This window comes from Phyllostomus hastatus, unplaced genomic scaffold (assembly GCF_019186645.2).
Source record: "Phyllostomus hastatus isolate PE091 unplaced genomic scaffold, TTU_PhHast_1.1 phas_scaffold_93, whole genome shotgun sequence".
Taxonomy (NCBI): domain Eukaryota; kingdom Metazoa; phylum Chordata; class Mammalia; order Chiroptera; family Phyllostomidae; genus Phyllostomus; species Phyllostomus hastatus.
In genome coordinates this window covers 38,619,027-38,637,117 of record NW_025334042.1, presented here as the reverse complement: position 1 = coordinate 38,637,117, position 18,091 = coordinate 38,619,027, and the positions used below count along the sequence as shown (strand labels likewise).

Below are 18,091 nucleotides of genomic sequence, written 5' to 3'. Positions count from 1 at the left end.
GAATATGAACAACCAATTTACCCACTCCATAAAATTTAGAAACTGCCAAGTCAGCTGAGAAAGAGCCTGTCTAGTGCTTTGTCTTTTCTTTTCTCCTCTCCTCTCTTCTTTTTCTTGCTTTCATGCTTTCTTGCTTTCTCCTTTCTCTTCTTTCTGTCTTTCATTCTCTTTCTTTCTTCTTTCTCTCTCTCTCTCGCTCCTCTCCCTCTTTCTCTCTTTCCTCTTTCTTTCTCTTTCTCTCTTCCTCTCCCCTTCCTTCCTTCCTTCCTTCCTTTTATCCAGTCCATGAAAAGGAAAATTAATTGAGGCCCCAGGATCACGGGAATTAGGCAGAAGACCGCCCTATAGGCCAGAGGAGCTGATGGAGGGACCTTATTTAACCTTCTTCTTGGGGCAAAGATCGTTGGTGTGGCTGCACATTTTATGGTAGTTGACAGTGTGGTGGTGCAGGCAGGCGTAGCACTTGTGGCAGATCACCTCATCACAGTTGTGCTTCTGGGCGAGTTGGTGAAGGAGAGCTGGATGATGCCACCATGCAGACGAAGCACCAGGTGCAGGGTGGACTCTTTCTGACTGTTGTAGTCTGAGAGAGTGCTGCCATCCTCCAGCTGTTTGCTTGCAAAAATCAGATGCTGCTGGTCAGGTGGGATGCCCTCCTTGTCTTATATTTTAGCTTTGACATTCTCAATGGTGTCACTGGGCTCAACCTCAAAGATGATGGCTTTGCCAGTCAGGGTCTTCACAAAGATCGTTGTCTATGTCTGCTGGGGAGGCCACATGGACGCCACAACCAATGCACTCTGTGGCCTCCTTGAGAAGAAAGAGCCTCTTTCACTGAGCTCTCATCAGATTCCTCACTTAGGGTATTCCAAACCCTCTTTCCATTCCTCAGGCATCCAATTCTATCTTATCTTCATCCACTCTGCATTTTTCCTGGAAAGGGCAAAACCAATACCTATGTTCAAGATACATGACATGTGGCACCAGGAGCTAACATGCCGCCAAAACATAGATATTTTTTAAAATAAACATTTAATTTTGACATGATATTTATAGATTCACATGCAGTTGTAAAAAGTAATATACAGAGAAATCCCATAAACCTTTTACTCAGTTTCCTCCCATGCTACCATCTTGCAAAACTCTGATATAGTAACACAACTACCACCTGATATTTATTGTTAGTTTCCCAGAAAAATACTTTGTTGTTGTTTATGGATTAACTAAGTCATTTAACCTTCTTGGCTAGCAGGGGTAGCCTGCACAGGCTGATCATATCATCAATAGAAGTAAAGAGTCATGCTGGAGCCCTGACCAGTGTGGCTCAGTTGGTTGGGCATTGTCCTGCAAATTAAAAGGTTGCTGGTTCAATTCTTGGTCAGGGCACATGCCTAAGTTGCAGGTACAGTCTCCAGTTGGGGTACTGCAAGAGGCAGCGAATCAATGTTTCTCTCCCACTCTTTCTCCCTCCCTTCCCCCTCTCTAAAAATCAATCAATCAATCAATTCATACTAGCCCTGGCTGGTGTAGCTCAGTGGATTGAGCATGGGCTGTGAACCAAAGGGTTACCAGTTCGATTCCCAGTCAGGGTACATGTCTAGGTTGTGGGCCAGGTCCCCAGTGGGGACCATGTGAGAGGCAACCATACATTGATATTTCTCTCTCTCTCTTTCTCCCTTCCTTCCCCTCTCTCTAAAATTAAGTAAATAAAAAAATCTTTAAAAAAGTCAATTCATACTGGAAAAATTGGATCAGTCATATTAATCACACTGAATGAAAGTAATTAACCCAATTAAAAAATGGACAAAGGACTTGAACAGACAATTCTCCAAAGAGGACATACAGAAGATCCAAAGACACATGAAACGATATTCAATATCGCTAATTATCAGAGAGATGCAAATTAAAACCACAATGAGATACCACTTCACACCAGTCAGAATGGCCATCATAAACAAAGCAACAAACAACAAGTGTTGGAGAGGTTGTGGAGAAAAGGGGTCCCTAGTGCACTGTTGGTGGGACTGCAGACTGGTACAACCACTATGGAAAACAGTATGGAACTTCCTGAGAAAACTAAAAATGGATCTGCCTTTTGAGCCAGCAATTCCACTGCTGGGACTATATCCTAAGAACCCTAAAACACCAATACAAAAGAACCTTTGCACCCCAATGTTGATAGCAGCACAATTTACAATAGCTAAATGCTGGAAGCAACCTAGATGCCCATCAGTAAATGAATGGATCAAAAAACTATGGTACATTTACACAATGGAATTCTATGCAGCAGAAAGAAAGAAGGAGCTCCTACCCTTTGCAACAGCTTGGATGGAGCTGGAAAACCTTATGCTAAGCAAAATAAGGCAGGCAGTGAAAGACAAATACCATATGATCTCACCTTTAACAGGAACCTAAACAACAAAACAAGGAAACAAGCAAAATATAACCAAAGACACTGAAATAGAGGACAGGCTGACAGTGACCAGAGGGGAGAGAAGAGGGAATTTCAGGGGAGAATAGGAAGGGTTTACAGGAATAAATTTAAAGGACACATGGACAAAAACTAGGAGGAGGGTGGTAATGGGACGGAGGTGGGGAGGGATGGATGGGTGGGTGGGCTGGAATGGGAGCAAAAGGGAGAAAACTACTTGAACAATGATTAAAATAAAATTAAAAAAGAAGAAAGTAATAAGTTTAATTTCATTAAAAGAGTAGTTTTCTATGAGAATGTGGGGGGAAGTATTAAAAAATTAACTTACATGGTTTTTGTTTGTGTTGTTTTCAAAATATACTCCCTTCCCCCATTATGATAAACTTTCATAGTGCTGTGGTTTGCAGAGTTCTAAAATGGCCCCCAAGTTCCCCAGCCATTTGTTCTACATGCCCTGATAATCCCTGGGGTTGAATGTGATTATGTTGTAAATGGCAGAAGGGACCTTAAAACAAGAGATTACGTGGATGGGCCTGACCTAATTGTATGAGCTCTTTAAAAGTAGAGTTTCCTTGGGCTAGTTGTAGAAGGGAAAGTTTGGGAACTGTGCTCTGACCTGCCTTAAAGAAAACAAATATCCATGTTTCAAAGTGACAGTGGTTGCCATGAGGAAAGGACTTAAGAGCAGCAACTGGATGCTGAAAACCAGAAGGTAAACAAGACCTCAGTCCTTCAGCTGCAAGGAACCGATCAGCCAACTACACACGGGAGCTTGGAAGTGAATTTTTTCCCAGAGCTTCCTGACAAAACCTTAATCCAGCTGACATTTGGCTCTTGGCCTTGTGATGTGGTCAGCAGAGAGCCCAGCTGCGCCTCGCCAGACTTCTGAACAGTTAGTGAAGCGGAGGATGGGAAAGAAACTCTGGCAACTCTGTACGACCCCTCACAATTCCACAATGACTACTTCTTCTGAGAATCCACATACTAAACTTTCATAATGAAACTAGAGTAATAAAGATTCACAACAAAGGAAAATGGGAATAAATAAAGTATCATGTTGCCCTGACTCACCCTAGAGTCATATTTAATAGTAGCAAGTCCAGCACAGCCACATTCAATTCACCATTATCATGAATAAAAAATTCTGGTAGCTGGCACATATGTCATGTCTAAGCATGCATTTATATGTAAACAAGTTAGAATCCCTGTTAAATCTCAAATTTTCTTAAAGTTGCACTCTCTTGCTTTGTTGCTTAATTTGTTTATCTAAGGAAAGTAAGTATCTCATTGTTGTCAAGTTAACCATTCCCTCTGTCTGTGTTCATAGGGCATTTAGGAAAAGCTCATTCTATACCTTTTTAATTTTTACTTTTTTCCAGGAAGACAAATTCACTTGCATAGCCACTGAGTGTGATTTTAGTATAAACACATAATCTCAGCCCTGTTTGACTGAGAAGTCGTGTTCATCCATTCACTCAATAAAATCATTTGAGTCACAGCTTCGTATCTTTACATTAGGTTCTGGGGATACAAAGGAACAACAGCACTATCCCTATCTGGACGATTTACAGTCTAGAGGTAGAGATGGGCTCCTAATCAGGAAAAGCAATGCAGCAAGGCAAGTGCTGAGAGAGACAAGGAGAGGAACACTGGGAGAGCTGGCTAGCTCAGGGAAACCTTTTTGGGGGGATAACCCAAAAAAAGGCTGAGGAAGAATTTCCTATTGCTGCTACAACAAATTGCCGCAAACTTAGTGAGTTAAAATGACACACAATTACACAGCATGGTGACTATTGTTAATAATACTATATTGTATATTTGAAAATTAAGAGAGTAGATCCTAAACATTCTCATTACCAGAAAAAGAATTGTAACTATGTATAGGAATGGATGTTAACTACACTTATCATGGTGGTCATTTCACAATACATACAAATATCAAATCATGTTGTACACCTGAAACTAAGATAATGTTATATGTCAGTTTTATCTCAGTTACAAACAATAGCAACACAAAATTATTGTCTTGTCATTCTGGACACTAGAGGTCCAAATTCAAAGTGTTAGCAGGACTATAATAACTTTTCTGTATGCTCTAGGGCAAGGATGTCAAACTCATTTTCACCGGGGGCCACATCAGCCTTGCAGTTGCCTTCAAAGGGCATAAATAATTTTAGGACTGTATAAATGTAACTACTCCATAACTGTAAAGGAGTTGAAATTACATTCGGCCTTTTGAAGGCAACCATGAGACTGATGTGGCCCCCCGTGAAAATGAGTCTGACACCCCTCCTCTATGGGAGAATTTGTTCTGTGCCCTTTTCTGCTTCTGTAGGCTATCTACACTCATGGCTCATGGTCCCTTTCCAGCAGTGGCATTGCTCTGACCTCTACTTCCTTGCCCCACCTTCTCTCTCACTCTGCTGGTCCTGCCTCCCCCTTGTGATTACTTTGGACCCACCCAGATAATTCAGGATAAATACATCCATTTCATTCATCCAGGACAGATTCAGCCAGGATAGTTCATCTCAAAATTCTAAACCTAACCACATTTTCAAAATCTTTTTTACCTTGTAAAGTAACATATTCCATGGGTTATAATGTGGATGTCTTTGGAAGGCCATTATTCAGCCCATAGGACGTAACCCCAGAAGGAGATTGCAGACTTCCAGGCAGTGCAAACATGTGGAAAAGCTTGAAAGAGAATAGAGGAGGGGAGTTGTGGAACCTGAGTTGGGGCTCAGTGTCATGGCCATAAAATAATATATAAATACATAATAGTATATACTCCACCTGTATGCTCATACATAATGTCAGCCATGGTGATGATGAGTAAAGGAGGAGGAAATTCAAAAGAGAGGCTAAAATAGTACACAAGAAGCAGAAAAGACTGATTTTATTGCATTCTTGTTGAATAACCTGAGCAAAGGAATCCATGGAAGAATTAAGCAGAAATGTGGCATGATTACATGTATATTTTGGTTGACTGTCCTTGCTGATTGAAACCAAATTGTGGGAGATGGGACTAGAGGTAGTAAGTAGGGCTGGGACCAGGGTAAAGTGAGTGCAGCACTTGGTTTGTATGCACAATTGAGGGAGGCACCAAAAGACTCAGTAAATAAGATAAATGAATTTTTAATACAATATTTTAAAAGATCAAAATTAATGCAAAAATTCACAATGAATAGTATATGACAATTTTAAATAAAGTCAGGGTTATTAGGGAGGTCCTTGAAAAGGTGTTGTAATAATGTAGGTGAGAGACGATGAGAGCCCGAAGCAGAGGAGTAGCACTAAATATACAGACAGTTAGATGGATTAAGGAAAACTGAATGGAGTTGTGCAGAAGAGTGGGTGATATCTTTGTCTGAGAGAGTATATTCAAGGGGAGGCAAACATTTAGATAGAGAGATGGTAGGTAGGGTGCATAATGAGGAAATTAAGTTCTGTTTTAGACATATTGCAATTAAGAAGTCTCTTATACTGGAGACATCTCCAATATTCAGCTGGATATTCTAGTAGGCAATTAAAATACATGAATATAATGAAGCAAAAATTGTCACCCCAGTGTTTCTGCTCCTTCACCTGTTAGCCTCTAAGTTTTTTCACTGTTGTTTCCCTGCCAGACCAGTCTGTAGGAGGCAACAAGAGGATCTTGAAGAACTTAATTTATTGGGATATAGGAGTAAAAAGTTGGGAGCTCATTTTTGCAAGAGAGATGACAAGGGAGAATCAGGCATGTGTCAGAGCAACTGATGGATCTTCCCTTTGTCCTGGACCTTTTTCAGACTATTACATTTTCTCTCACTGTCCCTTTCTGGTTCATGTTATCAGCTGTATCAATCTTCAACCTTTACTGGTACGTCACTTATTGACAACTTGGTCATTTCCCCTTTCTCATCAAAGACTTTAACCCCTGGATTAGTCACACACACTTCTTGGTATGATCTGGAACTCTTCTACTCTGAATCTTAAATGCAAGCATACCACTCTAGGACTTTAACCTTCCTTCCAACTCTTCTCCCCTCTGTCACTCCTATTATCAGTTCTTTGAGCTCTCTCATCAAGACTCAATGACCCCTGACTTCCTGGGCTGGGTGTCTGTTAGCCCCTCTCCACCTTTCGTTTCTATTTCTGTCCAGGATACACTGCAGTAGTGCATTACTTCAGCCATGTCTACACCAATGTCCTAAATTTCCCTGCTTTCTTCTTATATCATCTGATAGACTTGAACTCTCTGTGCTTTTTGCCTGTTTCTGGTGGTTTCCTGGAAATCGTTGGCATTCCATGACTTGTAGGAGGATCACCTTCACATGGTGTTCTCCCAGTGTGCATACCTGTACCCAAATTTATGCATTTAATTACCCTTTTTATAAGGACACCACCTCTACTGTATTAGAGGCCCACTTTTTTTCTTAACATTTTTTCAGATCTATCATAATTTGCTGATAGGAATGACAATTTCTAATTTAATTATTTCAATTATCTTTCTAAACTTCTTAAATTCCCTTTACACATAATCATGACTGCAAAGGCTATATCTTACACTTCCATTGTATTTGACCAGGATAAAATTTCAGATTAATTTCCTCCATAACTACATGTGAAAAGGATGTAAAGTAATAGCACTGAACCAGCACACAAATAGAATTTAAAATGAAGGGGGAAAAAGTGAGTTCCATAGTGTCACATGATATGGTTAAGGAATAAGATTTATTTGGGAAATAAATGTGAAGGGTCAGCAAAAGGAGATGGATAAACTTCAGGCCCATGAAAACTAGATCCATTTCTTCCTAGAGATCTTGGGACCCATGAGAAATTATAACCTTCTAGCTGGGTAGAATATACCAGCTAGTGGATAACTGAGTTCAACTGCAATCCTATTCACTAGGAGATGGAGCTGCCTATTGTCTGGGAAACCTATAATGAGTTTTCTGGGCCACTTTCGGACAATTCTGCTCCTTATAGAACAGTACTAAAAAAAAAAAAGAAAAAAAAGTTCTTGCTTCAGCAACACATATACTATAATTGGAATGATACAGAGAAGATTAGTATGCATGGTGCCTGTGCAAGGAAAAGAAAATCTCTCTTTTAGTAGTTTATTAAAATATTTAAACATTCAGCCCTAGCTGTTGTGGCTCAGTGGATTGAGTGCCAGTCTGCAAACTGAAAGGCTGCCAGTTCAATTCCCAGCTAGGGCACATGCCTGCGTTGTGGGCCAGGTCCGCAGTTGGGGACCTGCGAAAGGCAACTGATGGGTGTATCTCTTGCATATCAATGTTTCTCTCCCTCTTTTTCTTCCTCCCATTCTCTCTCTAAAGAGGAATAAATAAAGTCTTAAAAAATAAAAGAAACATTTTTCTAAAATTTAAAAATATTTAAACATTCAAGTTTTATAAATGTAAATTTTAGCCATTAAGTTAAACTAATAAAAAACAAATCAAAAGAACATACATACATACAGGGTAGCACTTTCTTCTTTTTCAGCAAAAGTTATATTTGATATTGATGAACTCTTGATCCATATTATGTCAATGAGGATATTTTGGTATCCTTGACAGTGACTCAAGGAGATTAGTTGAGGTTGTCAAAATTAATTATTGACTTATTAAAAGTTAATATAAATTTATAAATGTTTCTTTTTAAGTTTTTAGATTCATATAGAAATCAAATTATTAATTTGTAAATATTTTTGAAAAATTTTAAAAAGTACTTTTAAGAAGCCTTGGATTAATATTTAGTGCCTCTTATACTTTTAGTTCAATATTTTAATTGTGTGCTTGACAGGACTTCCTAACTATTTAAATAAGCCAGAAATCTAAAAAAGTTAACAATGTATATATATGTTCACTGAATCTCAAGTTATTTTAAAAGTTATAATACTATTTATAAACCTAAAAACATCATCATATGCTTTTAAATGTCTTATGCTTTAAAATTGCAAGCCTAAATCAATAAAACTTTTTATATTGGAATCATAAGGATAATCTGTAAAATATTAAATATGCCAAACTCATTAAAGCACTCAAAAAGAAAATGTTGGAATATATGAGGGATAGGCAGCTCATTCCCCAACCTTCCATAAAAATAATATAGTACTGTGGTTTTTGTTTGCTTTATTATTGTGTTGGGGCCTGATGGCATGCTGATTATTTTGAACTGAAACAACCTGAGAAGCTGGAAGAGCAGGAAGAGCAGCTCTCTGATTCTCCTCTGACCCTATACAAGCAGGAAGTAAATCTCCATGATAGGTGACCTCTCCCCCCCGCAGGTCTGAGAGACAATCTTATCACAAGAGTTATAAAATCCAGAGTCAAAACGTGCATATAAATAAAGCTTATATCACCTTTAGTAATTTACTGCCCAAGCCTAAACTGTGTTTGTGTTACAGAACAAACAAGGGGGGCCTGAGACGATATACTATTATCGAAAGAAGCCCCCGGGTCCGTTATGTCCACCGCCAGAGGAAAGATGTCTCTCAATGCCAGAGATTCGTGAAAAGGAAAGGAAATGTTTATTTAATGCTGTACAGACTTAAAGTAGTGACCTAATGTCTTTATCAAAAATCCTAGTCCCTTAAAACACCCACAAACAGACACAGTCCTTCCTTCCTTCCCCCTTTGCCCAGTCCAGAGTACCGTATCTCAGGAAAGGAAATAGACGTCCATGGCTCAGGCAGTCCTCTGGTTCTTCCCAGTTAGTATGCCATCTCGACTGGGAGACCTCCTTGGGTTCCCAGCACCCTCAGCTGAGTCGCTGGGATCTCTGCTAAAACCAGGTGGTGGTTCCCCCTTCTAAAGCTGCGGGGGTCCCCACTCTGGCAAAGGCACATGGTCCTCTCTCCCAGGGCCACAGGAGTCTCCACTCAGCCAAAACAGCATGCTTCTCCCCCTGCACAATGGCTGCAAGGGCTGGGGGGTGCCACTCTCCAAAGCCAAGTGGCGGTTCTCTGCTAAAGCTGCATCGTGATTCTCTCTCTCAGGGCTGCTGGAGTCTCCACTCTGTCAAGGCCACGTGGTTCTCTATCCCTCAATGGCTGCTGCATCTGGGTTTAAATCCCGGTGCCAGTCTTCCTCTGCAGCCCCATTTCCAACTCCTCCCACACTCGGCTTCACATGCCAGAACTCATACCCTTCCAGCTTTACTGGGCTGCCATCATGAGTCTGGGCAGGTATGGCCCCATGTCCTGGAGCCAATCTTCTCCAAGCTCCCACGCAGGCGCTGTTAACTCGTGGGACCTGCCCCCCCCCCCACTTCTATTCCCCTGGCTCCGAACATGGCCACAGCTGTTTAACATATCTAAGCGACCAGCCAAAGGCTGTAGATATGTTAAATGACCACACCAGAGGTTAGCTACAAGGCTGTTGCTATGCGAAACAGCTTTCAAAGGCCCTGCTCCAGGTGTCCCTTCCCCCAACCCACACCTGGTGGGGAAGGGGTGAAGACATCTTAAAATCTCCTAGACACCTTGAGTTCTGGACCCCATTTCAAATGCCTGTTTGGGGTCCCCCCTCTTGGCTGCACCCTGTAACATTTGGGTTCCTTACCAATGAACACTGAAACCTGCTTAGATTCCTGTCTAATGAGCACTAACTTCCTTTGTCCTGTCCATTTCTAAAAAGTATTGTTTCGTTTTCTAAAAAGTATAAAAAGATACCTACTTTGACATTTCTTTGAGCCACAACTTACTTGATTTTGTTGATTGTATTATTCAAGAAGTCACATAGGCCTGTGTACAGAAAATCTTGGATTTATCCCTCTCTTTTAAACCGAATCCAATTATTTATTACCCTCAGTTAATAACTTCTATAATAGTATTTAAATATTCTTTTATTTCTGTTCTCTTAGCTTCCACCTCTGTAATGTTTTATTTCTTAGGAAAAATGGCTGAATGTTAACATTTGTTAAATCAGCCTTACATGTACGTGGTTGGTTGTAATAGTGTACCTCATTATGTACCTCTATGTGTCCTCATTATTTCATTTTTTAAAAGTTAGGGATATTTGCTTGATGTGACTGAAATAAAATGTTTGATTAGAGAGAGTGTAATCTAATGATGAGAGAGTGTAATCTAACCTCTATAATCAAACTCTCTCTCTTAGCTCCTCCTAAGACACATAGCCACAGTTAGTTATACAGTAGTTCTAATATCAACATGATTTTAGTTTATATGGAATTGCACTGTTTTAGGACTACCTCCATAGTTTCATTCATTACCATATCAAAAGGATTTGTCTTCAGGGTGTATGTCCTTGGGAACCTTCCTGGTTGCTAGGCAAACCAATAACAGCCCTAAGATTCACACTCAGTTGTCCCTGACGGTTACTAAGCTAAAAGGAACCAAAGAGCATCAGGGGAAGAACTGATGGTGTTCTGATCAAATGAGAGTTTTAGTCTAATGTTCACTGACATAGAAAAAGTCCCATTAAGCCTCTGAAGAGTCCAGAGAGAGCTAGAAGGCAGTCGCAGCTCTTAAGTTCCGTTTTAGTTTATACACTTAAAACATAACAAGAGAAGAGTATGGAAAGGAATGGTAAATATGATAGGAATTCAGAAGCAGAAAGACATGTCTGTGAAGTAAAATGCTTGGTAAGAATTCAAGGCAAAAATGGGACCTGAGGTGGAAAATAAAGGGTGAGAACTATTCAGGTAAAGAAGCAAGGTGGGAACTGAGGCTTAGGATGAGCCTCATGAGACTATAGAAGTCATGGAGCTGATAAGATGAATTTGAACACCTCTTTGTCCATTACAACTGCCTCTAAATTATTTTCCTTTAATTTAAAAATACAAGCAACAGTATTTTATACATAGGCAATTTTCCTAAGAAAGTAGAGGTATGGTGTAAAAAATTAATTTAGAGCTAAATTTCCAGATAATTTCTATGCAGTGGAAGGTAGAGGGAAAGATACAACATGAAGTAAAAGTTTTGCCTGTTCAGGGGAAGGATATAAATACTAGTTAATACTTTGTTGAGAGGTATAAATGTATTTATTATTCTGCTTCTCCAGTATTTGTTCATCCTGAGTTAGAGCTACCAGGCAAGATAACCTCTTTCTCTACATTAATGTTATTTTAGGAGACTTGCTGCCTGTTTCTACCACTGGCCCTTGGGTGAAGGAAGCCTGCCTTCTTCATCCCGACAGCATTTTCTAATTTCATACCTCAGAGAATGTTAACTGGAATCCCAGTATTTTTCTTTGAGTTTACCTGCCTGTGCACACTGACCCAAAGAAATGCACAGGCAGGAGTTTGCAGTATATTAAAAAAAATAGTTCAGTATTTGAATTGGCCAATATAAAGGTAGGGAGCTTTTACTCTAAAATAACCTGACTCCCTCATGCCATACAGTTTCCAGATTCTTTAGGGCAAAATCACAAGACATCATGGATTTAGGAGGGGTTTCCGTTATTGCTGGGAGCTGATGGTTGGATGTAAGGTAAGGGTAATAAATCGTATCTACAAGTCTTGAGGACAGTTCTGAGGTCTTTTCTTCGTATCTCTGGGCTCATGCAGAAGTAACCATGGTGTTTGTTCTACCTTAAGGCTCAGTAGCTGAAACATAACCTAAGTCCAGAGGTTATCTTTACCCTCTGTGCAGTCCAGACTTCGTGGCCATTAGTCAGGTCTGGGCTACTGTCTTCTGCTGCCTTGGAGGTTGCTGATTATCCTGGGGAAAGGCTGGGTCTCTGAGGGGTAGATATAGAGAAAGAAATATGATTTCTAGGACTTAAAACTAAATTTAATCAAAGTCATAAGGCTCCTTGGCTTTGTGAGGAAGAAGAGGTTATCTCCAGAGAAGATATTTAGGATATAGTTTCTCCCAGAAGGCCCTGGGCTCCTTATGCAAATTGATCTACCTCTTCCCTAGTGATCAGCATTATATTCTAGGAAATTACAGTGAGTAACAGACTGGATGGAATGATGAAAGATGTTTGTGACATTCTAATTACGGAACATTACACCTACATTAAAGACCTCTGTCTGTATAACATTTGTATAAACAATAGGGCCACTCTAGTGACTCTTCAAGAAATAAATAAGCTTCTTTCAAATAATATAAAAAAATTCCTTACTCTGCTACACATAAAATACTGCCACAGTACTGACTTTGCCATCGTAGAGGTCTCAAACCATGTTTGTTCCTTTGTCTTCTCTCTTTAGGTACCACTGCTCCTGCTATTTGTCCTAATTGTTGATCCAAGAACCTTTTTTTTTCCCCTTTTGAATCTTACATAGCTTATTTTCCATTCAAGTAAATCAATAAGAGAGCAATAGAATTAATGAAAAGTGTGTTTAAGGCTGAATCCAAGAGTGAGGTACAAGAGTAAGAAGAGAAGTGAGATGGGAGGTGGGGAAGAGCCAGTGAAGAATGTTGAAATCAAGGAAGAGTTGGATTTTTCACCTGTGACAAGAGGTGTAAGTTGGTGTTACTTTTAAGTATGCCAAATGTCAAAATGTCTTGTATATGGTATGTATCATATGCATGTTTTTGTCATCCTTGAATCTGTTAGAAACAAAAGTCAACAACTTAAAGATCAAATGTGCTCTATTGAATGACTCCTGAATTGGGAAACATCCTATCTAGCAAATAGGGAGGAGCTCCGAGGATCTGTACAAAATGGAAGGCTCTTATGGGCAGAGGGTTGTAGGGTCAAAGAAAGCAGATTACCTCATTATTCTTTGGGTAGTGGAAAAGGTCTATCAGGTGGAATACCTCACTACTGCAGACCAGAAAATTTTAGATCTGGAGAGGCTAAAACTGCAATTAAGTTGGTTTACTGGGACCTAGCCTAGGAGACTCTGTTCTAGGCCTGTTGTTTCTTAAAAAGAGAGAGAGTGAGAGAGAGAAATTTTTAAATATCAGAAATTTAAATACAATTTTGGATAAATCAAAATGTAACATTAAAAAACCTTCATCAGTAGAATACATGGGGGCTTAAAGAGTTAATATTTTTCCTCCTACCTTCTAAGTTCTTCTAGCTGGGCTAATAATCAAATTAATGGAGATAGACTAACAGAAAAAATCAAGTTCTCAATACATGAGCATGGGGAATTCACATAAGCATGAAAATTCCAAAGACTCTGAGGCAACATTGCATATATATGACATTTTGGACAAAGGAGAAAATTGTGGGAAGTGTATTAGATTTCAGAAGTGAGAATGGGAAATGTAGAGGTAGTTGAAGAACAACAGCATAAATGGCAGACAAATTCTTGCTAGGGAACTCAGAAGCAAGGGGAGGGGTATTATCTAGCTAACAGGCCCTTCCCTGAAGCTCTGCTATTTATCATTTTTAATTCAAATTAGGCTAAAGCAAATATCTTAAGATTCCCTTCCTGGAGTATGCTTTTCCGTCTGAATTTCTTAGGCAGTAAGGGAGAGAGTCAAAGATTCTTTCTGAGTCTCTAGTTTCTTAATAAACATCTTAAAATCAACTTTGGTTCCTTTCAAATATGAAATTATCATGGAGAAAGTTCTAAGATTTCCTTAGTTAAATAGAAGCAGGCCAGAGGGTGGAGGGAAAAGACAAGAAGGGGTTAATGAGTTAACAAATACAGGGCCAGCTGATAGGACTACTCACATCTCTGTATGTCCTATGGCATTTTGGATTAACTTCCAGGTTGCTATTTCTTCCAGATAAAGATTATTTAAAGAGAAAATAACCAGGAGCCATTGAACCCTAGCAGCTTTCACTTCTTATTTTCACTTCTTATTTTCTAATTTGTTGCCCACAAACAGTTCACAGGAAGGGACACTTCTTCCTTGAGTGTTATCAGTGTTAGGGTTCTTGGGTTCCCCCAGACAGAAATCCAGAGGAAACCCAAGAGAAGTTTCCAGACAGATTTTATTAAGGTTATGCTTGAACACAAGTGAGGCAGCACAGAGGAAAAGAAGGTCCTCTGAACTGGCTTGGAGGCTGGCTCTGCTTGGATGCTTTTATATGTAGGGGACAAAGTGGGCTTGCATGAAAGGCCAGCATTTTTAAATTGATTTCAGAGAGAGAGAGGAAGGGAGGGGAGAAGAGAGAGAGAGAGTAAGAGAAAGAAAGAGAGAAAGACATGTTGTTCCACTTATTTATGCATTCATTGGTTGATTCTTGTATGTGCCCTGACCCAGGATTAAACCTGCAACATTGGTGTGTGGAGAGGATGCTCTAATCAACTGACCTACCTGACCAGTGCAAAAGGTAAGCTTTTTGAAAAGGCGGGCCTGTGAAATGTTCCAGGAGTGGAATTTTTCATGTTAGGGTGAAATTACTTCCTCCCTTTATTAAGTGACTTGGCAGCTATCTTGTGCCAGTGCTGTGGGGACAAGATGGCAGACTGTTCATTACCACCACCCCACAGAGGTCAGACCATGATCAACTGTGCATGCCTGTCAGTAGTTTCAACATCATTAGTTAGGAGCAAGAGAAAATCAGCTACCTCTGCATTTTCAAATATGGAGTAGAGGGGTGGTGATATCTTTGAGGCCAGCCTACCTGGCACTCCTACAGACCATGTGGTTTTAACACGGCTTCCTAGTTGCTGGGTATTTTTATTCCTCGGCCCAATTCCCTGTGCTGCCCAATGAGGACTCAGCACCGATCCCAGAGCTGGTGTAGGCTTTGCATTCTCCCATCTTCTTTATCTACTATAGATAATGTAAATTCTTTCAGAACAACTCACATCTTTCTGCCCCCTGCTTGATGTATAAACAACAGTTGTTAACCCAGACCAGTGTGACTCAGTTGGTCAGGCATCGTACCACAAAGCAAAATATCACCCGTTCAATTCTCAGTCAGGGCACATGCCTGGGTTGCAGGTTTGGTCCCTGGTCAGAGGATGTATGAGAGTCAACTGATCAATGTTTCTCTTCCTCTCTTTTTTCCTCCCTTCCACCTCTCTATAAATAAATAAACAAAATTTTTTTACAAACCCTCACTAATGCCAGGACAGGGCACGTGTTGCCTTTTCCACCTGGCACTTGCAGCTGGTGGTTTAGACTTTGTGCACCAGAACCTGGTATAGGAGCTAAAAAAATATTAAGACTTTTTTCTCTCATTTTCCAACTTGTTCTGGCTTGGCTAATAACCAAATTTGCAGCGACAGATTAATAGAAGAATATCAAAGCTTAATATATAAAGTTGGGGGATTCATATAGGCATAATTACTCCATGAAAATTCCAAACACAGTGGGGTAACATTGGGTATACAAGACATTTTTAGCAAAGAAGGGTGGGGATAAGGTATTGGATTTCAGAAGTGAGAGTGGGCAATTTACAGGTAGTTGAGGCAGAGCAGAACACACACACACACACACACACACACACACACACACACTCACAGAAGGCAAATCCTTGCTAGGCACCTCAGAAACAATGAGACACAGAGGGTATCTAATAGGCCTCTGCCTGAAGCCCTCATATTTATCACACTTAATTCAAATTAGGGTAAGGCAGTATCTTAAGATCTTCCTGAAGTGGGTTTCTCTATCTGAATCTCTTGAGGAGGAATGGGAGGAGGGTCAAAGGTTCTTTCAGAGTCTTTTATTTCTTAATAAATAGCTTAAAATCAGTATCCCAAAAAGCAGCTTTAGGGTGGCAGAATTTTGATCTGTTCAGTCACTCTTTGAAGCTAAGTTGGTAGATTGCTTCATATTTCACTGATTCAGTCATTCAGTCCTGAGAATAAGTCAGTTTAGTTAAATTGTTTGAGTTTTATTTCAGGAGGCAGTGATGCTGATGGGCTCCCAAAGTGAGGCCTGCATTGTGTAGTAAGCAATCAGGCATTTAATATGGCATATGTCTATGAAAACAGAAGAAAAAATGGTTAATGATGAAAGCAAGTTAGAAACCAGTTTCTGAGTCTTTAAGGTGGTCAGTCAAGATTTTCAGGTATAAGTAAGGCTCAAAGTTATTTTGCTGGAATGAAGGCAGGCACTGACTATCTGATATATTCTCCTCGTCTTTAGTTTGAATGTCTCTAGTGATGTCATCAGATGCTCAGATTAAATTCTTCATGGTTTACAAAGCTTCAGTCACTGACATTGTTTAGGCTATTGTAGCAATTTCTCAAGTTTATGTCACATCCTTTAGCCTCAATTTGCAATGGTAAGGCTCAGAAAAATGTTTTTGTTCACAATAATTCCAAGTTAAAGGATGGGAGAAAAATGAAACATTAGTTTAAAAGCTTATAGCCAAATATTTAGCCAAACTAGAAAAATTCAGGATCCAGTCCAGTTTACAGGTGAAAAATAACTTTAAAGGCAGTCAACTGAGTGAGAACCTAATATCTACAACTGTGTATCATAGATTCTATAGAAACCCAATTTCTGTCCCTGAAATCACCTCTGTTTTTCTCAAAGATAATCAGATTAAGACTTTACTGTGTAAGACTAGTTTCAATAAATTTGGCTAAATTATTTGCATAACTACAACAAGAATAGTAATTAACGATATAGGCTCTTTTAAATCTGCTTTGCTGGAAATTTCATAAGGATCCCCAGACTGAACTTTAATTAGGCTCTCAAGGCTAAGAAGCCATGAGACTATGCCTGTGATACCCATATATTTGGATGAACTCTTCAGTTTTGAGGTCCCTTAAAATATCTTGAGGTTGTTGTTTCTTTGCCATCTCCCAGGAAAGCAACCTTTGTTCCTTACCTAGAAAGACTACTGTGAATTATGTAAGTAAGATGATGCCAAGGCATTCAAGGAGGCCAAAGGAGGCCTCAACTTAATAGTGGAGTCTAGGTTCTTATCACTGCACAAGAAAGAATTTAAGGTGGAGACAGATAGATTCCGTGAAACACAGTGAATTTATTAAGCAAAAGTGCACACTCAAGAAGGGGGTGCTGGTGAACTTTGAGAACACCCCCAATGGGGTCTGGTTAGAATGTTTTTATTAAATGTAGGCAAGGATTGAGTAGGGTGGTCCTTGGCTTCTGATGCTGGTGGGGTGATTGCTGATGCAGCTCACCCTTTTCCCTCCTATATCTATGGTGATTTTTTTTGGTCCTCCTGGAACTGTCATGGCGATTTTGGGGGTGGAGTGGTTCCAAAAATTGCAATGTAAATTTATTATAATGATATTATAATGGCCCTATTGGTCACTTGTAGGTCCATGTGACTGCCAAATCTGACAGTTGAGACCTGTCGTTGTTTGCCTTAACTATAGGAAATTGGGAGGGAAAGCATGGGAACAGGTGGTCAGCAAAAGTTGCTTCCACAATGTTCCCACCATGACAGAAAAGGGGAGGGGTGGAGTTTGAGGCCTTTGTTCCTTATTCTAACTTTCCTGCCTCAAAGGTGCCAGGTTGTTTTTCCAAGGGGCTTTTTATCAGCCTCCAAAGTCAATCATAATTCCTTAAAGCTTTCTGGTGTCATCTATGTCTATGCATGTCTCTTTCAAATACGACATTTCAGTCAGTTCTTAAGTAATAAAATCAGTTTCCAATCATGCCCAGTTATAAAAATAACATATTTTTATTGAATTTATGTAAACAAATATAGTGCCATACTCATAACAAGTTTTCAGATTCTAGAGGGATCAAGTATGGAAGTACAGAGGAAAATATAAATGTTTCAATATTGCTTTATAAAGGTACAATTTACCAAGCTGCTCTAAGAGCATTCAAGTTTTCTTATACCTGGAAAATGAAATTTTTAAGAATCACCA

The 18,091-nt window shown here is 39.7% G+C and overlaps 1 protein-coding gene and 2 pseudogenes across 2 annotated transcripts in view; 2 read left to right on the top strand and 1 right to left on the bottom strand.

Moving 5' to 3' along the window:
* Window positions 1-18,091, top strand: part of ETNK1 (ethanolamine kinase 1) — a 113,383-nt gene that overhangs the window by 17,976 nt on the left and 77,316 nt on the right. For both annotated transcript variants that reach the window (XM_045829317.1, XM_045829318.1), the window contains exon 3: window positions 14,550-14,619. The gene's annotated coding sequence lies outside the window, so the exon portion shown is untranslated. The remainder of the gene's footprint in view (window positions 1-14,549; window positions 14,620-18,091) is intronic.
* Window positions 373-17,446, bottom strand: LOC123813079 (annotated as a pseudogene).
* Window positions 7,430-7,543, top strand: LOC123813129 (annotated as a pseudogene).